Source organism: Bombina bombina, chromosome 1 (genome assembly GCF_027579735.1).
Source record: "Bombina bombina isolate aBomBom1 chromosome 1, aBomBom1.pri, whole genome shotgun sequence".
Taxonomy (NCBI): Eukaryota; Metazoa; Chordata; class Amphibia; order Anura; family Bombinatoridae; genus Bombina; species Bombina bombina.
In genome coordinates, this window is record NC_069499.1 from 585,759,969 (window position 1) to 585,775,211 (window position 15,243).

Sequence of the window (15,243 nt, forward strand, 5' to 3'; positions counted from 1 at the left end):
TCCACACGCTTCTTGTGACCATGTTGACTATTTTGAATGAAACGCTTGATTGTTCGATGATCACTGTTCAGAAGCTTTGCAATTTTAAGAGTGCTGCATCTCTCTGCAAGATATCTCACTATTTTTTACTTTTCTGAGCCTGTCAAGTCCTTCTTTTGACCCATTTTGCCAAAGGAAAGGAAGTTGCCTAATAATTATTCACACCTGATATAGGGTGTTGATGTCATTAGACCACACCCCTTCTCATTACAGAGATGCACATCACCTAATATGCTTAATTGATAGTAGGCTTTCGAGCCTATACAGCTTGGAGTAAGACAACATGCATAAAGAGGATGATGTGGTCAAAATACTCATTTGCCTAATAATTCTGCACTCCCTGTATATATATATATATATAGATAGATAGATAGATAGATAAATAGATAGATAGATACACACACATACACATTGTAGCCCTTTGCAGTCAAATACCTGAAAATAAGAAAAAACAGAATTTATGCTTAGCTGATAAATTACTTTCTCCAACGGTGTGTCCGGTCCACGGCGTCATCCTTACTTGTGGGATATCTCTTCCCCAACAGGAAATGGCAAAGAGTCCCAGCAAAGCTGGCCATATAGTCCCTCCTAGGCTCCGCCCACCCCAGTCATTCGACCGACGGACAGGAGGAAATATATATAGGAGAAACCATATGGTACCGTGGTGACTGTAGTTAGAGAAAATAATTAATCAGACCTGATTAAAAAACCAGGGCGGGCCGTGGACCGGACACACCGTTGGAGAAAGTAATTTATCAGGTAAGCATAAATTCTGTTTTCTCCAACATTGGTGTGTCCGGTCCACGGTGTCATCCTTACTTGTGGGAACCAATACCAAAGCTTTAGGACACGGATGAACGGAGTGAGCAAATCAGGTTACCTAAACGGAAGGCACCACAGCTTGCAAAACCTTTCTCCCAAAAATAGCCTCCGAAGAAGCAAAAGTATCAAATTTGTAAATGAAGTGAAGACCAAGTCGCTGCCTTACATATCTGGTCAACAGAAGCCTCGTTCTTGAAGGCCCATGTGGAAGCCACAGCCCTAGTGGAGTGAGCTGTGATTCTTTCAGGAGGCTGCCGTCCGGCAGTCTCATAAGCCAATCGGATGATGCTTTTAAGCCAAAAGGAAAGAGAGGTAGAAGTCGCTTTTTGACCTCTCCTTTTACCAGAATAAACAACAAACAAGGAAGATGTTTGAAATCTTTTGTAGCCTCTAAATAGAATTTTAGAGCACGGACTACGTCCAAATTGTGTAACAAACTGTCATAACTGCCTAAGTTCTTTACCTTATCCTTTGTATAGCTGTGTCTTTTCACACTTACATAACTCCTCCCCAACAAGCAGTTTAAATTTCCCTCCTACTCATACCAAATTGCTTGATTGTTGAATCCAGCTTCTCACCCTCTAACCTCCTTGCAACCTTTGAGACAGACGCTGCTCACCTCTCTACCAAACACAGGACCGGAACCGGCAAGCGGTGACGTCACACGCCATCGCACACGCTGCAATTTCCCCAAACTCTGCAGGGGAACTTCGCTCTGTCCGGACAGACCTCACCCATTACTATTACTAGTAAGTCTCAAAAGCGCTTCCTTCATACTCATACCGCAGTAACTTACGAATATTCAGTAATTACTTCTGACATGTCTCAGAATCTTAGTTAGGTTTCCTTCATATTTAAACGCTCTATTCTACCTATATTCTTAATTGTTCAGTCTCAATACCTAACTACTGCCTAAAGCTCATTAGCTCTATTTGTTGCCTTAAAGTTGTACACTATGTCTGCTGCCAATTATGATTAGATATGGTCTGTCTAAAACTTTAACTTGCAATTGCATGTTGTTATATGTGGGAACCAGTTTGTCAATACTGAGTGGGGCTATACGCTCTGAGGTCTCAGCCATTGTCACACCTATCCTTATAATAAAAGTGAACTGTATCTAATGATTCTGAACCTTGCTGCCTTCCCTCACTTACACAGAATCACTGATACTTTCACAACACTCCTAAGCCTGCAGTTGTGGTCCTAAAAATTCCCTCTCTCCTTTACAGGGGTGAGATTACCTTCCACAGGCTGACAATAACAATCAAGCCTATACTATGGACCCAGCAGCCTTATTATCTCATGTAGAGAAATTAACTCAAACTGTAGATAACCTTACAACAGGGTTAAATACACTACAATTAGAAAACTCTGCCCTAAAGCAATACATCAATGAAAAAATTGATACCCTCACTACACGTATTAGTTCTAGTGAACCCCAACCTAATCCTCCACAAACATTTAGTGGTATTCGTTCAGAATTTAGGGAATTCAAAAACTCATGTTCCTTATATTTCCAATTAAAACCCAAAACATACTTCAATGATCATTTGAAGGTTCTCACCACAATCTCCTATCTGCGTGGCGAACCACGTATATGGGCAAATTTGTTTTTTGAGACCAATGACCCATTGCTGTACTCATTTGATCAGTTTTTTAAAGCAATGGGACAGCTTTATGATGATCCCTACAAACAGCTGTCTGCTGAGACAGCAATGAGGTCTCTGAGACAACATAAAAGGCCTGTGGAGGACTACATCGCAGAGTTTAAGAAATGGTCCCCTGATACACAGTGGAATGACCTTTCCTTGCGCAATCAATTCCGCCTAGGCCTCTCAGATACTCTCAAGGATGAGCTAGCCAGACAACCCCTCCCAGAGACTTTAGAACTCCTAATAGATGCTAGCATCACATTAGATAGACGCATCAGAGAGAGACGCTCAGAAAAGTCACACTTAGAAACATCCACTAAACAAACAGTTACTACTCTGCATTCACCTAAGACAACTACAAAAGCCTCTGAAATCCCTATGGAACTCGGTTTCATCAGAGGTCCATTAACTCTACAGGAAAAATTAAGAAGAAAAGCTTTAGATCTCTGTATGTATTGTGGAGGGATCGATCACTCTGTAAAGGACTGCTCTCAATTACAGCGTAGGAAGGGTAAGATGAACACCACAAGTATATGTTTATCTGCTAAACAAACACAATCTAATCATTGCTCCCTTCCTATCTTATTACAGTGGGATCAGCAAAGACTCAACTCACAAGCAATCCTTGACTCTGGTGCCAGCCACAATTATATAGATTACCAATTCACTACTGTAAATAAAATTCCACTAGTTAAGAAAATGGTGCCTAGTGTACTTCGTTTTATTGATGGTAATGAAATTACATCAGGACCCATCTTATACCACACCATACCTTTAAGGCTCACCACACATGACCAACACACAGAATTTCTTACTTTTGATGTTATACCCTCACCTCTATATCCCATTATACTTGGTATCAGTTGGTTTAAACAACACGATCCCACTATACAATGGTCAACTTCACATGTCATCTTTGATTCTCCTTATTGTAAAAATTTGTGTCTCCATCATGAACAAATTTTACTTGATGTTCCTTTACAAATCCCCAAGGAATACATAACATTCGCTGATGTCTTTGACAAAAAAGAATCAGAGAATTTACCCCCTCATAGGGTTTATGACTGCCCTATAGATCTCCTACCAGGTGTTGATATACCTTACGGCCATATATTTCCCCTCTCTGATCCTGAGTTACAACATCTAAAAACTTATTTGGCAGATAATTTGAAGAAAGGCTTTATACGTCCTTCCACCTCCCCAGCTGGGGCTGGTATTTTTTTTGTTAAAAATAAAGATCAATCCCTAAGACCCATTATTGATTACAGAGAGTTAAACAAGCGTACGATAAAAAACCGCTATCCACTGCCTTTAATTCCTCAACTCCTTGATAGATTACAAAATGCTACTATATACACTAAATTGGATCTAAGAGGGGCTTACAACTTGGTACGAATAAAGGAGGGTCATGAATGGCTTACAGCATTCCGTACACGTTACGGCCTTTTTGAATATACTGTGATGCCATTTGGCCTCTGTAATGCCCTGGCTACCTTTCAGTACTTCATAAATGATATTTTCAAGGATTTTTTGGATTTATTTATGGTAATATATTTGGATGACATACTCATATTCTCTACCTCACTTACTGAACACATCAAACATGTCACCCTAGTATTAACACGGTTACGAGAGAACTCTCTTTATGTTAAACTAGAAAAATGCTTATTTCACTCCAAAGAAATTAAATTTCTAGGTTATATTGTATCACCCCAAGGTATCCAGATGGATAATGATAAGATATCGGTAATTCAAAATTGGCCTTCCCCAAAAAGTAAAAAGGATATACAAAGGTTCATGGGTTTCGCCAATTTCTACAGAAAGTTTATTAAAAATTTTGCTGACTTGACTAGACCATTAACTAACTTGACCAAATCTGACACACACTTCAGATGGAACGATGATTTAGAAGAAATATTCAACTTCTTAAAAAAAGCTTTCACTACGGCCCCTATCCTCCAATTCCCTAATTCTGAGTTGCAGTACATCTTGGAAGTGGATGCATCTAATTATGCTTTAGGAGCAATCCTCTCACAGAGGCAGACTCCAAAAGATCCTCTGCATCCTATTGCCTTCTATTCACGTATTCTTAATTCAGCTGAAATAAACTACCCAATAGGTGATAAAGAACTGTTAGCAATCAAAACATCATTGGAACAATGGAGACACCTTCTAGAAGGGACCCTTCTTCCAATCTTGATTTACACGGATCACAAAAATCTAGAATACCTACAATCTAATAGGACTCTTAGCGCACGACAGGTCCGATGGAACCTATTCTTGGCTAGATTTAATTATCTTATCACCTACCGTCCTGCAAACAAGAACAAGAAGGCTGATGCCCTTTCAAGACACTTGGTGGACCAAGTGTCACATCCAAACCTTTCACCTCTAATTCCTCTTGACAGATTCTTAGCTTTAACTACAGAACAAAACATTCAGTTCAAATCAGCACAACAGGCTGACTCAAATAAACCATTACAGGTCTTGGATTTACACTCGGATGGGTTGTATTATTATCAACAACAAATCTATGTACCCAACAGTCTCAGAGCAACAGTCTTAAAAACTTTACATGATTCTCCATCTGCTGGACACATGGGCATAAAGAAAACTCAAGAATTAGTCTCCAGATTCTTTTGGTGGCCTACCTGCCTCTCTGATGTTGAGGATTACGTTAAAACCTGCTTAATCTGCGAAACTACAAAAAAAGGGAGGACTCCCCCTTACGGAAAATTGATCCCATTACCGACTCCTGACCGTCCTTGAAAGGACATAGCAATCGACTACATAGTCGACCTACCTATTTCTGAAGGGAATAACACCATATTAGTAGTCGTAGACCTATTTAGTAAAATGGCACATTTCGTGCCCTACCATAAGCTGCCAACTTCTTCTGAAACCATTTCCTTAATGATACATCATATATTCAAGTATCACGGACTCCCGAATAGTATCACCTCAGATAGGGGAACTCAATTCACCAGCCAATTCTGGAAACAACTTTGTCACTCATTGGGTATTTCTAGACGTCTCAGTACCTCTTTCCATCCTCAAACTAATGGCCAGACTGAAAGGACAAACCAGTGCATTGAACAATATTTGAGATGTTTCATTTCAGCTAAACAAGATACCTGGACCCAACTACTACCATACGCAGAATTCGCCTTCAACAATTCCATCCATTCCTCTACAAAGTTCACACCGTTCTTCATTAATTATGGTTTCCATCCTTCTTTTGAATGGGATTCTATGGACAGCAACAGCTGTCCTGTTGTGAATGACCTCATCAACACTATTAGTGAATCTTTTTCACTAACTGCTGAAAATATTCGCATCGCCAAGGATCGCTATAAATTCCATTTTGATAAAAAAAGGATTTCCTCGCCTAAATATAGAGTAGGTGACTACGTTTGGTTATCAACACGTAATCTACATTTACCCCTTCCTTCCAGGAAATTATCTTCCAGCTTCATTGGACCATTTCCCATCATAAAAATTGTGAATATGAACGCTGTTACCCTCGCATTACCAGCAAATCTGAAATCCCATCCTACCTTTCATGTGTCTCTCCTCAAGCCTTATAGACAACTTCGTCACCATGATCCTTCTATTCCTCTACTTCCTCATCTACAGGATGCCACCCTGGAGTATGAGGTACAAGATGTCTTGGACTCCCGACGTTTTCGTGGGCAGCTTCAGTATCTGGTCCATTGGAAGGGCTACCCTGATTCGGAGGACTCCTGGGAACCGGCTTCCAATCTCTCTGCCCCCCAATTGGTGGCCAGGTTCCATGAACGTTATCCTGATCGTCCTGGACTCGATCCCCGGAGTTGATCATTGGGGGGGGGGGTCCTGTCATAACTGCCTAAGTTCTTTACCTTATCCTTTGTATAGCTGTGTCTTTTCACACTTACATAACTCCTCCCCAACAAGCAGTTTAAATTTCCCTCCTACTCATACCAAATTGCTTGATTGTTGAATCCAGCTTCTCACCCTCTAACCTCCTTGCAACCTTTGAGACAGACGCTGCTCACCTCTCTACCAAACACAGGACCGGAACCGGCAAGCGGTGACGTCACACGCCATCGCACACGCTGCAATTTCCCCAAACTCTGCAGGGGAACTTCGCTCTGTCCGGACAGACCTCACCCATTACTATTACTAGTAAGTCTCAAAAGCGCTTCCTTCATACTCATACCGCAGTAACTTACGAATATTCAGTAATTACTTCTGACATGTCTCAGAATCTTAGTTAGGTTTCCTTCATATTTAAACGCTCTATTCTACCTATATTCTTAATTGTTCAGTCTCAATACCTAACTACTGCCTAAAGCTCATTAGCTCTATTTGTTGCCTTAAAGTTGTACACTATGTCTGCTGCCAATTATGATTAGATATGGTCTGTCTAAAACTTTAACTTGCAATTGCATGTTGTTATATGTGGGAACCAGTTTGTCAATACTGAGTGGGGCTATACGCTCTGAGGTCTCAGCCATTGTCACACCTATCCTTATAATAAAAGTGAACTGTATCTAATGATTCTGAACCTTGCTGCCTTCCCTCACTTACACAGAATCCCTGATACTTTCACAACACTCCTAAGCCTGCAGTTGTGGTCCTAAAAATTCCCTCTCTCCTTTACAGGGGTGAGATTACCTTCCACAGGCTGACACAAACGTTCCTTCTTTGAAACTGGATTCGGACATAAAGAAGGTACAACTATTTCCTGGTTAATATTTTTGTTAGAAACAACCTTAGGAAGAAAACCAGGCTTAGTATGCAAAACCACCTTATCTGCATGGAACACCAGATAGGGCGGAGAATACTGCAGAGCAGATAACTCTGAAACTCTTCTAGCAGAAGAAATTGCAACCAAAAACAAAATTTTTCAAGATAGTAACTTAATATCTATGGAATGTAAAGGTTCAAACGGAACCCCTTGAAGAACTGAAAGAACTAGATTTAGACTCCAGGGAGGAGTCAAAGGTCTGTAAACAGGCTTGATCCTAACCAGAGCCTGAACAAATGCTTGAACATCTGGCACAGCTGCCAGTCTTTTGTGTAGTAAGACAGATAAAGCAGAGATCTGTCCCTTTAGAGAACTTGCAAATAATCCTTTCTCCAAACCTTCTTGTAGAAAGGAGAGAATCTTAGGAATTTTTATCTTATTCCATGGGAATCCTTTGGATTCACACCAACAGATATATCTTTTCCATATTTTATGGTAAATCTTTCTAGTTACCGGTTTTCTGGCCTGAACCAGAGTATCTATCACAGAATCTGAAAACCCACGCTTCGATAGAATCAAGCGTTCAATCTCCAAGCCGTCAGCTGGAGGGAGACCAGATTTGGATGTTCGAATGGACCCTGAACAAGAAGGTCCTGTCTCAAAGGTAGCTTCCATGGTGGAACCGATGACATATTCACCAGGTCTGCATACCAAGTCCTGCATGGCCACGCAGGAGCTATCAAGATCACCGAGGCCCTCTCCTGATTGATCCTGGCTACCAGCCTGGGAATGAGAGGAAACGGTGGAAATACATAAGCTAGGTTGAAGGTCCAAGGTGCTACTAGTGCATCTACTAGAGTCGCCTTGGGATCCCTGGATCTGGACCCGTAGCAAGGAACCTTGAAGTTCTGACGAGACGCCATCAGATCCATGTCTGGAATGCCCCATAATTGAGTTATTTGGGCAAAGATCTCCGGATGGAGTTCCCACTCCCCCGGATGGAATGTCCCCCGGATGGAATCCGCCTCCCAGTTTTCCACACCTGGGATGTGGATCGCAGACAGGTGGCAGGAGTGATCCTCCGCCCATTGAATTATTTTGGTCACTTCTTTCATCGCCAGGGAACTCCTTGTTCCCCCCTGATGATTGATATACGCAACGGTCGTCATGTTGTCTGATTGGAACCTTATGAATCTGGCCTTTGCTAGTTGAGGCCAAGCCCTGAGAGCATTGAATATCGCTCTCAGTTCCAGAATGTTTATCGGGAGAAGAGACTCTTCCCGAGACCATAGACCCTGAGCTTTCAGGGATTCCCAGACCGCGCCCCAGCCCACTAGACTGGCGTCGGTCGTGACAATGACCCACTCTGGTCTGCGGAAGCTCATTCCCTGGGACAGATGGTCCAGGGTCAGCCACCAACGGAGTGAATCTCTGGTCTTCTGATCTACTTGAATCATTGGAGACAAGTCTGTATAGTCCCCATTCCACTGTTTGAGCATGCACAGTTGTAATGGTCTTAGATGAATTCGTGCAAAAGGAACTATGTCCATTGCTGCAACCATCAACCCTACTACTTCCATGCACTGCGCTATGGAAGGACGAGGAACAGAATGAAGAACTTGACAAGTGCTTAGAAGTTTTGACTTTCTGACCTCTGTCAGAAAAATCCTCATTTCTAAGGAATCTATTATTGTTCCCAAGAAGGGAACTCTTGTCGACGGAGACAGAGAACTTTTTTCTATGTTCACCTTCCATCCGTGTGATCTGAGAAAGGCCAGAACGATGTCTGTATGAGCCCTTGCTTTTGACAGGGACGACGCTTGTATTAGAATGTCGTCCAAGTAAGGTACTACTGCAATGCCCCTCGGTCTTAGAACCGCTAGAAGGGACCCTAGTACCTTTGTGAAAATCCTTGGAGCAGTGGCTAACCCGAATGGGAGGGCCACAAACTGGTAATGCTTGTCCAGAAAAGCGAACCTTAGGAACTGATGATGTTCTTTGTGGATAGGAATATGTAGGTACGCATCCTTTAGATCCACGGTAGTCATAAATTGACTTTCCTGGATAGTGGGTAGAATCGTTCGAATGGTTTCCATCTTGAACGATGGTACCCTGAGAAATTTGTTTAGGATCTTCAAATCCAAAATTGATCTGAAAGTTCCCTCTTTTTTGGGAACTACGAACAGATTGGAATAAAAACCCATTCCTTGTTCCTTTATTGGAACTGGGTGTATCACTCCCATCTTTAACAGGTCTTCTACACAATGTAAGAACGCCTGTCTCTTTATTTGGTTTGAGGATAAGTGAGACATGTGGAACCTTCCCCTTGGGGGTAGTTCCCTGAATTCCAGGAGATAACCCTGAGAAACTATTTCTAGCGCCCACGGATCCTGAACATCTCTTGCCCAAGCCTGAGCAAAGAGAGAGCGTCTGCCCCCCACTAGATCCGGTCCCGGATCGGGGGCCACTCCTTCATGCTGTTTTGTTAGCAGCGGCAGGCTTCTTGGCCTGCTTACCCTTGTTCCAGCCTTGCATCGGTTTCCAGGCTGGTTTGGGTTGTGAGGCATTACCCTCTTGCTTAGAGGATGCAAAATTAGAGGCCGGTCCGTTCCTGAAATTGCGAAAGGAACGAAAATTAGACTTATTTTTGGCCTTGAAAGGCCTATCTTGTGGAAGGGCGTGGCCCTTTCCCCCAGTGATGTCTGAAATAATCTCTTTCAATTCTGGTCCAAATAGAGTTTTACCTTTGAAAGGGATGTTAAGCAATTTTGTCTTGGATGACACATCCGCTGACCAAGACTTTAGCCAAAGCGCTCTGCGCGTCACGATAGCAAACCCTGAATTTTTCGCCGCTAATCTAGCTAATTGCAAAGCGGCATCTAAAATAAAAGAGTTAGCCAACTTAAGTGCGTGAACTCTGTCCATAACCTCCTCATATGGAGTCTCTTTACTAAGCGAGTTTTCTAGTTCCTCGAACCAGAACCACGCTGCTGTAGTGACAGGAACAATGCACGAAATGGGTTGTAGAAGGTAACCTTGCTGTACAAAAATCTTTTTAAGCAAACCCTCCAATTTTTTATCCATAGGTTCTTTGAAAGCACAACTATCTTCGATAGGAATAGTAGTGCGTTTGTTTAGAGTAGAAACTGCCCCCTCGACCTTAGGGACTGTCTGCCATAAGTCCTTTCTGGGGTCGGCCATAGGAAATAATTTCTTAAATATAGGGGGGGGGGAACAAAAGGTATGCCGGGCTTTTCCCACTCCTTATTTACTATGTCCGCCACCCGCTTGGGTATAGGAAAAGCGTCGGGGTGCACCGGAACCTCTAGGAACTTGTCCATCTTGCATAATTTTTCTGGAATGACCAAGTTGTCACAATCATCCAGAGTAGATAACACCTTCTTAAGCAGTGCGCGGAGATGTTCTAATTTAAATTTAAATGTCACAACATCAGGTTCAGCTTGTTGAGAAATTTTTCCTGAATCTGAAATTTCCCCATCTGACAAAACCTCCCTCATGGCCCCTTCAGATTGGTGTGAGGGTATGACAGAACAATTATCATCAGCGCCCTCCTGCTCTTCAGTGTTTAAAACAGAGCAATCGCGCTTTCTCTGATAAGTAGGCATTTTGGATAAAATATTTGCTATGGAGTTATCCATTACAGCTGTTAATTGTTGCATGGTAATAAGCATTGGCGCACTAGATGTACTAGGGGCCTCCTGTGTGGGCAAAACTGGTGTAGACACAGTAGGAGATGATGTAGTATCATGTTTACTCCCCTCATCTGAGGAATCATCTTGGGCAATTTCATTATCTGTGGCAGTACTGTCCTTACTTTGTTTGGACGCTATGGCACAATTATCACATAAATTTAAATGGGGAGACACATTGGCTTTCATACATATAGAACATAGCTTATCCAAAGGCACAGACATGTTAAACAGGCTTAAACTTGTCAACAAAGCACAAAAAACGTTTTAAAACAAAACCGTTACTCTCTTTAAATTTTAAATAGAAAACACTTTATTACTGAATATGTGAAAAAGTATGAAGGAATTGTTCAAAAATTACCAAAATTTCACCACAGTGTCTTAAAGCATTAAGAGTATTGCACACCAAATTTCAGAGCTTTAACCCTTAAAATAACGGAACCGGAGCCGTTTACAAATTTAACCCCTATACAGTCCCAGCTATAGCCTTTGCTGAGACCCAACCAAGCCCAGAGGGGAATACGATACCAATTGACGCCTTCTAGAAGCTTTTCCAGCAAATTTCAGATCCTCACACATGCATCTGCATGCCCTGTTCTCAAAAAACAACTGCGCAGTAATGGCGCGAAAATGAGGCTCAGTCTACAACTAGGAAGGCCCCCTGACTGGAAAAGGTGTCTAACATAGTGCCTGCCGTTTAATAAATGTTCCCCAAGTTTATAAATGCGAATTGTCAGCATAAATATGAATAAAATGCCCAAATAAAGCAATCGATTTAGCCCATAAAAATGTCTACCAGTTTTTTAGCCCATATTAAGCCCTTTATTCTGTTTGTTTGACTAAGAAAATGGCTTACCGGTCCCCATGAGGGGAAATGACAGCCTTCCAGCATTACATGGTCTTGTTAGAAATATGGCTAGTCATACCTTAAGCAGAAAAGTCTGCTAACTGTTTCCCCCAACTGAAGTTACTTCATCTCAACAGTCCTATGTGGAAACAGCAATCGATTTTAGTTACTGTCTGCTAAAATCATCTTCCTCTCACAAACAGAAATCTTCATCCTTTTCTGTTTCAGAGTAAATAGTACATACCAGCACTATTTTAAAATAACAAACACTTGATAGAAGAATAAAAACTACATTTAAACACCAAAAAACTCTTAACCATCTCCTTGGAGATGTTGCCTGTGCAACGGCAAAGAGAATGACTGGGGTGGGCGGAGCCTAGGAGGGACTATATGGCCAGCTTTGCTGGGACTCTTTGCCATTTCCTGTTGGGGAAGAGATATCCCACAAGTAAGGATGACGCCGTGGACCGGACACACCAATGTTGGAGAAATCTCTTTTTTTAACTATTTTATTTAATAATGTGTTTAACTGTGTATATAGTGTAAATATTTCACATTCCAATGCTCTTCACATAATAGAAATGATTCTATGTATTTTTAAATAGCTATTCATATATATATATACCTATATATAATCATATATATATAGGTATAGAAATAAATGTTACCAAAAACCATATATATATATATATATATATATAAATATTTATTTAAGAGTAAATAGAACATATAGTACGTGAAGAACATTGGAATGTGAAATATTTATAATTCATGTCAGGTTGAGCGCACTTTATTATTATTATTATTATTATTATTATCATTATCGGTTATTTGTACAGCGCCAACAGATTCCGCACTTGAATAAAGATGATCGGGTTAGCTCAAGAGTATGGATGTTAGGTTGTTTTTTTCACCCGCAAGCAAACCTTTTACTTTCAACTTTTAATATGTACGCAACCCAACGGGTGCAAAAAGCTTTTTAGCGTAGTTTATACTTGAGCGGGGATGCTAAATTCTGCTCCACTTGTAATCTAGTCCTGAATAAGGTTGCAAATAAGTACATGTGTTATATATTTTATTGAGTGTCTACATGGCTGCAGTTTTAGTTGCTAAAGTCTGAAATGTGTTAAAACACTGGTTAAAAGGAACATAATACTCATATGCTAAATCACATAAAAGTGATGCAGCATAAATGTAAAAAGCTTACAAGAAAATATCACCTGAACATCTCTATGTAATAAAGGGAGATATTTTACCTTGAAATTTCTGTAGCTTACAAGAGTAAGTGCTCTGGAAACAGTTATTCTTCAGCTACTGTCCAGCTGCCAGTTGAAAAAAACAAAACAAAACAAAAAACAATAGCCAATCAACAATGCTGAGGTCATGCTATGCTTTGCTGTGATCTCAGGAGACTACATAGTAAACTTCCTTAAACGGAATAGGGATATAACATGACTGTGCCTGCACATGACAGATGCACGCTCCTTTGCAAGTCCTGGAACTAGTATCCTGATTGACTGCTTAAAGTCTCTTAACAGGGGGATGTGAGGACTTAGAATATTTTGAGGTAAATTTCTTCCTTTTTTACATTGAGATGTTAAGGTGATATTTTCTAGTCAACTTTTTACAGCTATGTTGCATCACTTTCAATTGCTTCAACATTTGGGTATACAGAAAAATAAGGGCCGCCGGCCGCAGCGGGGGCCACACCCCTCAGGGCCACGATGACCACAGGCCTGATGACGTGCCAGTGGTGGTAAATCACAACTTAAAACATGTTTTCATAAAAATATTAATATTGATACATGGATGGACATTATAAAAAGATATCTTCTATTGAAATCAGTGTGAACAGATGCACTCAGTCTCTCTCTATCACAACTCAAGTTGTCATATCAAGTGGTCATATTAATTGTAGTTACAAGTGAATAAAAATATATTCAGGGGGGCGTGTCCAGGCTCTAGCTGAAGATGGCTGCTAATCTGGGAGCTCTATCTAAAGGATATACGTTACGCCAAGATATCTGACTTACAGATGCCATCCAGCACAGGATTTCATTGTGTGCAAGAGACTCAATTCTGCTGGACTGGGCAATACGAATATAGTATGTTGGGGAGCCTCGCAGACTGGACCGTTGAGGTTTTCGGCGGCCCTTGTGGAAGAAAACCTTAGCACCCCCCGGGTAACCGGGTAATAGGAGAATAAAGTAAATTCTCCTCTCCTACTTATCATCACTGCAATCTTTGCATTTTTGAACATGGTGGAAATATCTACGGCCATGAGAAATCTGCTGACCGACTATGAATGCACATTGTGCGCTAGATTTGATCGCCTCTTGTCCTGCATGAAATGTACCCACACTGAGCTGGAAGCTTCTGAGGGCCAAAAAGGGATGAACGCAGAGTCTTCTGGAGAGTGCGGCGATGTGTAAACTGACACAAGCCTTCACGCTGCTGTGAAAGTGCAGGTCTGTGAGCAGTTCAGGGCCTGCCAGAGTTTAACACCTACCTTGATCTCTAGCCGGAGAGATGCGGCCGACTCTCTGGAGGGGGCCCGGAGAAGTGCGCATACTGAGGTGCTGTCATCGGAGAGCTCATACTCTGGGATAAGGATATCGATGTCAAGCCACCTTCTCTTGAAAGGTATGGGAGTTGTCTCTGTGCTTTGTGGTTCAGAGGAGGATCGATGGGCTCAAAGCTTATTGCCTGCTGTCTGGTACCCATGGGTAGGAACTACATCCTGGCCGGCCATGCATATTTGGCGTTCTGATCCATTTGGGGTCTGGGCCTACCGCTTCTGCCAATACCGACACTGATGACAGGCCGCTGCAATTCACTTAGCCCACAAAATAACTGTTTGTCTCTATTGAGCATTTAACCTTTGCCACAGGTTCACACCGCAACTTACCTGTTTTCATTCAAAGACTTCCTTAAAGCTGAACATACACCTTGATAAGCGAAGTTATTCAGTTGCTGCAGTTCACTTAGCACACAGAATAACTGTTTGTTAGTTTTGTGTCAATTTCTTCCTATTCTTTGGTTATTAAACCTGCTATTACTTGGATTCCTCTCACTTCAGCTAATGTGAGACGGAGATACAGCAATAGCTACAAAATCAACCTAACTCATAGCCCTAATCTAGTTTTAACACTAATTGGGTGTTACAGATGTTCTCCTTGTTCCTGATTCCGGCTCGTCTGACTACCAGCTCTGGTTTTGATTCCTGGCTTGTTATTTGACTTGTGGACTTTTTATTATTTTTTGCTATTAAAGGGACACTGAACCCAAATTTTTTCTTTTGTTATTCAGATAGAGCATGCAATTTTAAGCAACTTTCTAATTTACTCCTATTATCAATTTTTCTTCGTTCTCTTGCTATCATTATTTGAAAAAGAAGGCATCTAAGCTTTTTTTTTATTTCAGTACTCTGGACAGCACTTT